General features: G+C 46.7%; 1 protein-coding gene across 10 annotated transcripts in view; it reads left to right on the top strand.

The window, feature by feature from the left end:
• Positions 1-269: 269 nt before the first annotated feature.
• Positions 270-10,233, top strand: part of CMKLR1 (chemerin chemokine-like receptor 1) — a 49,633-nt gene continuing 39,669 nt past the window's right edge. For 8 of the 10 annotated variants that reach the window (XM_023559440.2, XM_064272303.1, XM_023559438.2 and 5 more), the window contains exon 1: positions 289-604. The gene's annotated coding sequence lies outside the window, so the exon portion shown is untranslated. Of the gene's footprint in view, positions 605-10,233 lie in introns of all 10 variants that reach the window. The other 2 variants (XR_010318590.1, XM_003419249.4) reach the window with 2 other exon arrangements.

The raw sequence follows: 10,233 nt of genomic DNA, 5'->3' as shown, positions 1-10,233 counted from the left end.
ATTCTGGAGCTCCAAGCCCTTGCAGGAGTGGGCGCTTCCCCCAGCAGCCTGGCCTGCATGTGCTCCTGGTTTTTGCTCAGACAGCCTTGCCGCCTGCCTGGTGGGCACAGTTCCTGTCGCCAGAGGGGGCGGGTCGTCCCCAGCAGGCCTGGTCACTGCCACCCACAGGCCCAGTCCCTGCTGGCTGGCCGGGAGGGGGAGGCTCCCCTGGCAGCCTCCACCCTACACAGCTGGCCGCCTCCGCCCTCAGTGAGCCCAGTTTCCTGCCCCTCCCTCTCACTCTCCTCCCTCCAGCTGTTTCTCTGGCTGAGGTTTGTCCCCATCCCGTTCAGGGCAGCAGCCCCGGCAGGCAGGCAGGGAGCTCAGGACAGAGCGAGGATCCCTGGGAGCCTGGGGGTAAGCTGTCCCAGGGGTTGTACTCTAGGATCTCAGAAGAGATCGTGGGTGAATGAATGACCTGTAATTTGGGCAAACAGGCACAGCCAAAAGAATGGTGTGAGGGGAGAGAAAAGTCAGAGCACCAGTTGCCTGAACAGCCTCGAGTAGCCTGGAGCCATGGAAACCTCAGGGAAACTCTGAAGACCTGGACAGAGACCCTCCAAAGGTATCATGCTTGGCTTTGACTTTTCTCAGAGGGGCCAGGGAGGGGCAATACCGGTCAGGAGGTGAGGTTGATTCTTCTTATAAGATAACTTTTGTCAAAATAAAAATAGGTTTAATTATTATTTTCAGATTTCAAAAGTAATGCATGTTAATTGTAAATAATAGCGAGGAAGCAATAGTTTTCAAAGCAGTGTGCTCAGCGTTTCCCTTCATGCTTGCAGCAACTATGTGAGGCAGGTGCTGTCATAGCCCTCATTTTACAGGTGGAGAAACTGAGGCTCAGTGGTGGTGCAGGGCAGGGAAGGGGGAGTGGGGGCAGAAACTGGCTCAGGGCCGTGGAGATGGTTAGCCGTGTGGCCAAGATTGGATTGAGGGTGTGCACAGCCTATGTCATGTTCTTAACCACTGGGCTGTACTGCCTCTCAGCTATACAGACAGAAGCCGAGGTCCCCAACCAGAGGTGGCCCTTTCAGGTGTCTCATTCACTCACTCAGTCGTTAACTGACCTGTGCTTCTTGTTGCGTGCCTACTATATATTAGACACACACTAGGAAGCATGTGTGTGTGTATCTCTATCCCTGTTCCTACTCTTTGCTGTTGTGGTTGTTAGTCGTCGCCAAGTTGATTCTGACTCATGGCAACCCCTTGCATGCAGAGTAGAACAGCTCCATAGGGTTTTCAGGGCTATGATCTCTCAGAAGCTGATGGCCAGATCTGTCTTTCGAGGTGCCTCTGGTTGGGTTCAAACCACCAATCTTTTTGCTGATAATCAAGCACTTAACATTTGTGCTACCCAGAGACTCTTATCCCTACCCTTACCCATACCCATACCCACACCCACGCCCACGCCCACGCCCACGCCCACACCCACACCCATACCCATACCCACACCCACACCCATACCCACACCCATGTCTGTCTGTCTGTCTGCCTACCACTCTATCATCTAGGGATCTATCTATCTCTCTGTCTACAAGCTTTTCTAACACCTTGTCTGGTAACCTGCTTTGTCCTTAGCCATTGATTGTGTACATCCTTTCATCTCATCTACATTTCTCCAATAGACTTTTTAATGGTTGCACAGAAAGGATGTCTGGAGATTTACTTAACCATTCCCCATTGTGTTGGTTTCTAATTTTCTTTTTTTTTTCTCCATTGTTATAAACAGTGCTGGTATGAATGCCCTAGTACGACATCTTTGCACATTTGTCATATTGCTGCCTTTCCAGAGAGGATACTATTAGGTCAAAGGTCTCCCTATTTTTAAGGCTTTTGAGCCTTTTGGTCATATTGCCCCCTGAAAAGTTGTGCTGGCTTGCACTCCCCCTGGCATTATATCAGTTTCCTCCCAGCCTCACCTACACTGTTGTTACCCATCTCTTAAACATTTCCTGGTGAGAAAAATATCTGCCTGCTTCAATTTGTTTTGTTTTTAATTAATGAGGTCGATTATCCTTTCTAAGCTTATTGCTCACTTTTTTTTTTTAAATGACTATCCTCTTCAAGTTCATTGCCATTTTTTTCTGTTGGCATGTTTGTCTTTTTCTTATTGATTTTTAAGAGTTCTTTGCACATTAAGGCTCAAACCATTTGTGATATTTGTTGAAAATATCTACCCCCACCTCCACTTTCAGACTTAAAACAAAACGAAACAAAACCTGTTGTTATCGAATCAATTCTGACTCATAGTTACCCTTTAGGACAGAGTAGAGCTGCTTCCAAGCAGAGACTGGTGATTCGAACTGCCGACCTTTTGGTTAGCAGCCTAGCTCTTAACCAGTGCACCACTAGGGCTTCTGTAAATGGATGAGTCACAAAGACCAGCTTTTGGCAAAATTACAAACAAAAAACACATCATAATGATGAAGTAACTGCTATTTGATTTCAGTGTGACCCCTCAGACCTGCAAGGTTCAGGGAGGCCAGGTCACCAGTCCAAGGTCACAGTGAGGAAGTGTCCAGGCCATGGGTTTTCTTCTCTTAGCCCTGACTTCCCTTCTCACAATTCACCTTCCCTGAGTCTCCTGCTCTCTCTCTTGCCCTAAACCTCCTAGGCTGCTGAGATGAATGTGACCGGTTATCCAGGCCTTGGGTGGGGATGGGGTAGGTGGATTGGCATCTTGTTAAGCTTTAACCTAAAGCTAAGGAAGCTCAAGCGGTAGGGGTAGCAGGCGCTGGGAAGCTCACAGGATTTTTATCTCTTGGCACATAGGGGCCTCTTTGGACCCCTCCCAAAACCATGCCTTGAACTTTAGGAAATAGATAAAGTTGTCTTTGGGCAAGTCCGTTCCCCCTCTGGATTGACCTCTTCTGAGAATTTGCTGGGCTCCCAGATTGGGCTAAGGGCCTGCCTGCTAGACTCTCGTGGTGCCTGTTCATTCCCAACATGGCACCTACCATAAAAAAAAAAATGTCTTTCTGTCCTACTAGACTGGCATTTCTTGAGGCCAGACGTGGGGTACTATTCTCTCTGTATTCTCAGTCCTCTGCAAAAGACCTAACACAGTAGGTGCTCAGTAAATAAAGTAACCAGCCTTAGTTTCCTCATCTGTAAAATGGGGAGTTGTACTAAAGGCCTAATTCTATGTTTACATAATAACTCTCTCCGTTCACGAACCACTTTGTTGAGATGATTTCTTGACTTCTCGCCATGACTGTATTATAAAGGCACTATCTTTTTTTATTGAGTTAAATGTATGTGTAGCGAAGGTACTATTAACACACCTGTCTTACAGATTAAGAAATTGAGGCTTGGAGAAAAGTTTTGATACTGCATCTCCTGAAGCCCATTGCTGTCGAGTTGATTCCAACTCATAGCAACTCTATTGGACAGAATAGAACTGCCCATAGAGTTTCCAAGGAGAGGCTGGTGGATTTGAACTGCTGATCTTTTGGTTAGCAGCCGAATGCTTAACCACTACGCCACCAGAGGTCCACCAGGCAGTGGTTATTGGGGTGGGTTCTATTGGGTACCTTTGAACCTGGTCTGCCACCTGCCAACTGAGTGACATTGAACTAGTTATTCCTTATTTTGGGGCCTTAGTTTCCTCATCTGTAAAATGGGAATATGAATAATAACTACTAAAAAAAAAATTTTTTTTTATAGGGTTATTTAAAAGATTAAATGACAATACATGTAATGTGCTTAGCAGAGGGCTTGTCATGTAGTAATGGCTGTAGAAATATTAGCTATTATTCTCATCATTTCTCTACCACCATGTTGTCTATACCTGTGTGACACCCATCTGAGTCAAGTAGAAGGTATTATTGATTTCTATATCAGTTGGAGTATTAATGCTTAGGCTCCCGCCAACATACAGAAAAACCAAAAGTCTATTTCATACCCTTTCAGTAACATTGCACTGGTGCAGTCATCGCTGCAAGTTGCACAGCTATGAAGAAGACTCAAGGCTTCTCAAGGGGCAATCCTGAGACCACTTACATCAGAATATTCATGAATGTTTCTTAAAACTTCAGTTTTCTGAATCAGAAATCTCTGAGGATAAAGCTTGGGAGTCTAAATTTTGAACCAGTTCACCAGGAGACCTGGACGCACCCCAAAACTTGAGAATGACTGAGCTAGAGTTCTTGAACAGCTCTTCTTTTTGGCCCGTGCCCAGGATTCTGGGTTTTTTTTTTTTTTTTTTGCTGCACATTGAAATTTTCTTTTTCCTCTCTAAGCAAATATCCATGTGCCTCTGTGAATCCAAATGTTCTGTGTCAGCAGTTGAGGCCAGGAGGCAGGGAGGGAAAGAAGTGAAACTCCATCTCCTAGTACCACAGAAAGTTTAATCGCATTCACACCCACCCAGTGTGGTGGCTTTGAAATTATTTTAAGCTGTAGACCTTTTCCTCAAATGAAAATATATGGGAAGTACAATTTGAAAATAGATAAATGTGGTGTTACTCTAGTTGAAACAGAGGTGGAGGAGTCCAGGCCTTTGCTCACTGAACCTCACTCTCATTGCTGAAAGTCCTCTAAGAATCCCTATGGTTCTTCGGGGCAGTCTGAAAACTGAAAATCTACTCCACGGAGTTTAAGAGACCAAAGTTTTAGACCTTCACTGAACTTGCTATATGATCTTAGGCAAGGTTTTCCAACTCTCTGACCATAATCATCTCATACATAAATAAGGAGGTTGAATGTTATATTACTCAGGATAGGCTGAGTTGCAGTAACAAATAGACCCAAAAACGTATAATGGCTCAAAAAACAAAGCAAAACAAAACACAAAAAACAAACCAAACCAAAACAAAAAATCAGATGTCTACTCCCAGGCCGGTATTCTTGGATGGAGGGTAGTCCTCCTCCCTGCAATGATTCAGTGACCCGTCTGGTGGCCGTACTATCCTTTTGAACATTGGCATTGTCTGTATCCAGCTGGTAGAAGATGAAAGAGAGAAGGTGTGGAGATGGCATATTTGGTTCATAACCGTCTTTGCCTAGAGGTGGCACATATCACTTCTACTTACATTTCATTGGTGAGAACTAGTCATGTGGCCAAACTAGCTGCAAAGGAGGCTGGAAATGAAGTCCTTGCCAGGGCAACTCTTTCTTAGCTACATGTGTACTGTGAAAGGATAGAATGGATTTTTGTGGACAACTAAGCTGTCTTTGCCACAAATGTGGATGGCCTCTTGAGTCCCTTCCATGCTTTAATTCTAACTCTAAATTTTTATTAGCTAATCTTTGAGTTAACATGGTGATATTGGGCCCACAATCCTTTCCTGTCCTCAAGATAACCAGTAGCCGTTGCCATTGAGTTGACTCCAACTCATGGCAACCCCATGCATGTCAGAGTAGAAATGTGCTCCATAGGGTTTTCAATGTCTCATGTTTTAGAAGTAAATTGATAGATCTTTCTTCCAAGATGCCTCTAAAACCAAAACCAAACCCATTGTCTTCAAGTGAATCCCAACTCACAGGAACCCTATAGGACAGAGTAAAACTGCCCCATAGGGTTTCCAAGGAGCAGCTGGGAATTCGAACTGCCAACATTTTGGTTAGCAGCCAAACTCTTAATCATTGTACCACCAGGGCTCCAAGTTGCCTCTGGTTGGGTTCAAATCACAACCTTTCAGTTAGCAGCCGAGCTCTTAACCATTTGCATAACTCAGGGACTTGTATCCTCAAAATAATCACCACGAAGTATACTGAGTGAATTCTTAGATTCCAGGCTCCTGAACGTGGCAACGGGCAGTCCCTCTCCCTCTTGGAAAAAGGAAACAAAAGTAGGAACTTTATTGAGCACATCACATTTACCGAGCCTGAGGTTTTCATACCCATTATCTCTTATCTCATTGAATCCCCCTACAACCCTATGTAGAAAGGAATCAGGATTATCGCCCCCGTTTTATAGATGAGGAAACTGAGGCTCAGAAAGGTAAAGGGACTTACTCAAGGCCATGCAGCTTGTAAGTAAGCAACAGAGCTGGGATCTGAACCCAGTCCAACCTATTCCTGTCTAGGAGTTCCATTGCACGTGTGTAGTGTGTGTGTGTGTGTGTGTGTGTGGTTAGTATAGGAGTTTTCCTTGAGCTGGACTCTCTCAAGGCTTGGGCATAAGGGATGTGGAAGCTTAGAAGATTGCCAATTATAAGGCAGCTAGGTGGTTGGCCTTGCCTGGGGAAGCCCAGCATGACTAAGTGTTAAAACTACTGGCCATGAAAAGAAGGGGGTGGTATGTGAGGGCACAGACTGTGATGGGGAGGGTATCTTGTGGGTTCTGGGTGTATGGGGACAATTTCCTGAGTGAATACACCCACAGAAGAGTAAAAACGATACCAATGTGAGAAATAAAGATGAATCAGACCCAGTTCCTGTTCCTAAGGACCTCAGGGGAGGAGAGGCAAACTTGTTGCCAATATTTTTATTCACTCAACAAACACTTATTAGCACCTACTATGTGTCAGGCACTTCACAAGGCATCCCTGCCCTCATGGAACTTTGTAGGGGCCATGGGGCAGTAACCTTTGAGGAAGCCGTAGGCCAGGCCTGGGATGCAGAGAAGGGGCCATGTGAGTTGGCAGCCACTTTGTGCCGCCTCTCGGCTCCAGGACATGCTGGTTTCTAGCAAAATCAGGAGACCGGTTAATTTTGTTTTCTTTTAGAACCTCTGCCCAGAAATGGGCACAGGTATGATAAAGAAAGAGTAAAATTTGTCACCCTGCTGGATGGCACCAAGAGACATATATGATTCTACACACTGCTGATAAAAGGAAGGAATGTTAATTTCAATGGCACTGGTTGTCAGCACAATGTGCTGATTATGTTCATAGACACTGGCGCTAACTGCTGGATTCTGATCCCAGCTTGGCCACTTAGCCTCCTGAGGCCTCAGTTTCTTAGTCTGTAAAATGGGAATACTGTTAGTGCTTACTTCAAAGGGTTGTTATGGGAATCAAATGAGCTAATATACAGAAGGAGTCCCTGGGTGGTACAAATGGTTAACACAGTCAACTGCTAACCAAAAGGTTGGAGGTTTAAGTCCACACAGTGGTGCCTCAGAAGAAAGGCCTGGCGATTGACTTTCAAAAAATCAGCCATTGAAAGCCCTGTGAGTACAGTTCTACTCTGACGCACATGAGGTTGCTATGAGCTGGAGTCAACTCGACAGCAATTGGAAAAAATATGTGTAAGGCACTGAGTACAGCACACAGTCAGCTTAATGAAAGCATTTCTATTTTATTCTTTGTTGGGAGAGTGGGCACTGGAATTTGCCTTTGCACACTTGGGTTGGCATGGGCATCAGTGTCCTGTGACCTTGGGTTCCCAGGCTGGGAAAGCTCATTCTGGCCAGTCTCCTGGCTTCATGCCTGGCCAGCGGAGAAGACCTCCACTCCAGAGGTAGGGAGCTGCTTGGTTGGGCCTCTCTCCTCCCCCCACCATAGACGCGTTTTGGCAACGCTGGAAGTACCAGCAGCTGACTCAGCAGAGAGGTCAGCTGCCGTCTAGGCAGGATGTCAGAATCCGTTCTGCTTTTTGGGGTAAATGACTTGGATCCTCTGATCTCAGACCTGGGTTCCTACTGAGGGCAACTCTTGTGCAAGGAGGTGGGTGGGTGGGGGTTGGTACAAGAAAGGAAGGTCAGCACCCTCTGTTTCCTTCTGGGCATGAGGAGTCAGGGAAACTGGAGGGCCGGTAGGGAGCAAACGAGGTGTAGTGGGGCAAGGGCGGACCCTGTGGCCAGGCTGAGCAGGGGTCAAGTCCTGGGTTTGGCACCTACCACCTGTGTGAGCTCAGGCAAGCCACATGACCTTGAACCTCAGTTTCCCCTTGTCTTAGGGTTGTTGAAATAGTGTCTGCAGTGTCCCTTGGGGTATAGTATGTGCTCAATAAATGATCTTGGGTAGTGATTAGGGCAAGAGGGACATGCACAGTGCATCCATCCCTCGTTATTTGAATTTATTTGGACAGTGAACCTGTTGCTGTCAAGTCGATTCCAACTTACAGCGACCTTATAAGACAGAGTAGAACTACCCCGTAGAGTTGCCAAGGAACGCCTAGTGGATTCAAACTGCTGACCTTTTGGTGAGCAGCCATAGCACTTAACCACTATGCCACCAGGACAGTGAAGAGTACCAAATTGCTAACAGAATCTATTAATATGTAAGAGTTAGAGAAGACTTGGGAGTTCAGATAACAAGTGTACTAGTATTCTGTTGCTGCTGTAACAGTCAGCACAAATTTTAACAACAATCCGGTTACCGTCAAGTAGATTCTGACTCATGGCAACCACATGTGTGTCAGAGTAGAACTGTGCTCCCCAGGGTTTTCAGTGGCTGGTTTTTTTTGGAAGTAGATCACCAGGCCTTTCTTTGCAGGTGCCTCTGGGTAGACTTGAACTTCCAGCCTTTCATTTAGCAGCTCAGAGTGTGAACCATTTGCATCTCCCAGGGACTCCCACCACAAACATTGCGGTTTAAAACGACACGTATTTGTTGTCTTACAGTTCTGGGGCTAAGAAATCCCAAGTGAGTTTTCCTGGGTTAAAATCAAACTGTTGGCAGGACTGTGTTCCTTCTGGGGGCTCTAGGGAAGAAGCTGTTTCTTTGCCTTTTCCACCTCCTTGCCACCCACATTCCTTGACTTGTGGTCCCCTCAACGCCTGTCTGCAAAGCCAGTAACAGTGGTTGAGTCCTTCTCACATTGAAGCACTCTGACTCTAACTCCTGACTCCCTCTTTCGCTTGTAAAGATCTGGGTGATTACGTTGAGCTCACCCAGATCATCCAGGATAAAGTCCCAGTCCCCCAATCCTTAACTTAATCACGCCTGCAAAGTCCTTGGAACCTGGGACTATGTTACCTTATACAACAAAAGGGAAATAAAATAGATTGCAGGCAGAGAGAGCAGCCCAAATAGAGACTTGCTGATTTGATGAGTGAGGGGGGGTGGCAGGAGGGATCTGGAAGCTTTGCAGGGCCTTGAAGACCACAACTAATTTTCTGGGTGGTCCATTTCACTCCCTTCACTGGAACACCATCCTGTTGTCCCCAGGCGTCTGCCTCTCCAGACTTGGGGCTTAAAACTTGAACATTTGGACAACTGAAGATTCCAGACAATCCAAAGTTAATTGATTGAAATTCCAGCTCAGCGGAGGGCATGTTGCTTTGCGGCTTTATCTCTTGGGTTGTCTGGTCCATAAACTAGCTCGGAGAATATTTCTCTGCATTGGTGGCTTTCTTGACTGAACGATGGGGCCCCTCTCCTGCCCCATGCACGACTTGCTGACAGATGTCGGGAGAGAATGAGGTGCTTCCTTTGGGGTTAAAGAGAGTTTATTTCGGAAGGCATTTTGGTCTTTACTAGAGGGAGGGAGACTGAGCTGGGCTGGGCACGAAAGCTTCTATAGGCCGAGGATGCAGGGCTGACTGACATCAAGGGTGGGCCTCTTCAGGGAGTGGGGGCAATTTTCAGTCTCTTTGATGACAGATTTGATTCACAGGGGGCCTCTTCAACTGTCAGGGATTTGGGTCATGAGGAAAAAGGGTTTCCCTTGAATAAGAATGGAATGGCTACTGGATGGACAGAAGAAGGAACTCTGTGTTCTCAGAGACCTGTTCTGGCTCCAGGACATGAGGGAGCAATGGGGACCGGAACTCCTGTGCTGCGGAAGGCAAGGAAATGCCAGTTGTGGAAATGCCAGGATCACGGTTGGGCTCTCCAAGCATTTCCCTCCATTTCCTGTCTTGGCCTAAAAAGTCAGCAGGGAAGGACTGGGTAGAGACCTCGAATCGCCAGCCTCCCTTCTCCTGGGGGAAGCGGTGCCTGTCTGGTAAATGGGCCTTTCTTTTCCTGTTTTTTCCTCCCCTCTTTCTGTGAAAGGCCTCAGACATGAAGGAAATCAGAAACAGGACTCTAGGGGAAGGGAGGGAAGGGGCAGTTGGGAACAGCCTGGAAAGATCTGCTGGCTTGGTGATGTCCCTCACCTCCCCCGCCCCCCTCTGATTCTCTCTGGTCTGCGATGAGGAGATTCCTATCAAGTCTTAGGTAAGACTCCTGTCAGCTGTGGGTTGAGAAGGCTCCTGTCAGGTATGGGGTGAGAAGGCTCCTATCAGCTGTGACGTGAGGAGATTCCTGTCAGCTGTAGGGTGAGAAGATTCCTGTTAGGTGTGAGGTGAGGAGATTC

The sequence above is a fragment of the Loxodonta africana genome, chromosome 19 (assembly GCF_030014295.1).
Source record: "Loxodonta africana isolate mLoxAfr1 chromosome 19, mLoxAfr1.hap2, whole genome shotgun sequence".
Lineage (NCBI taxonomy): Eukaryota > Metazoa > Chordata > Mammalia > Proboscidea > Elephantidae > Loxodonta > Loxodonta africana.
The sequence above is the reverse complement of the archived record's forward strand: the minus strand, read 5'-3'. Positions and strand labels throughout refer to the sequence as shown.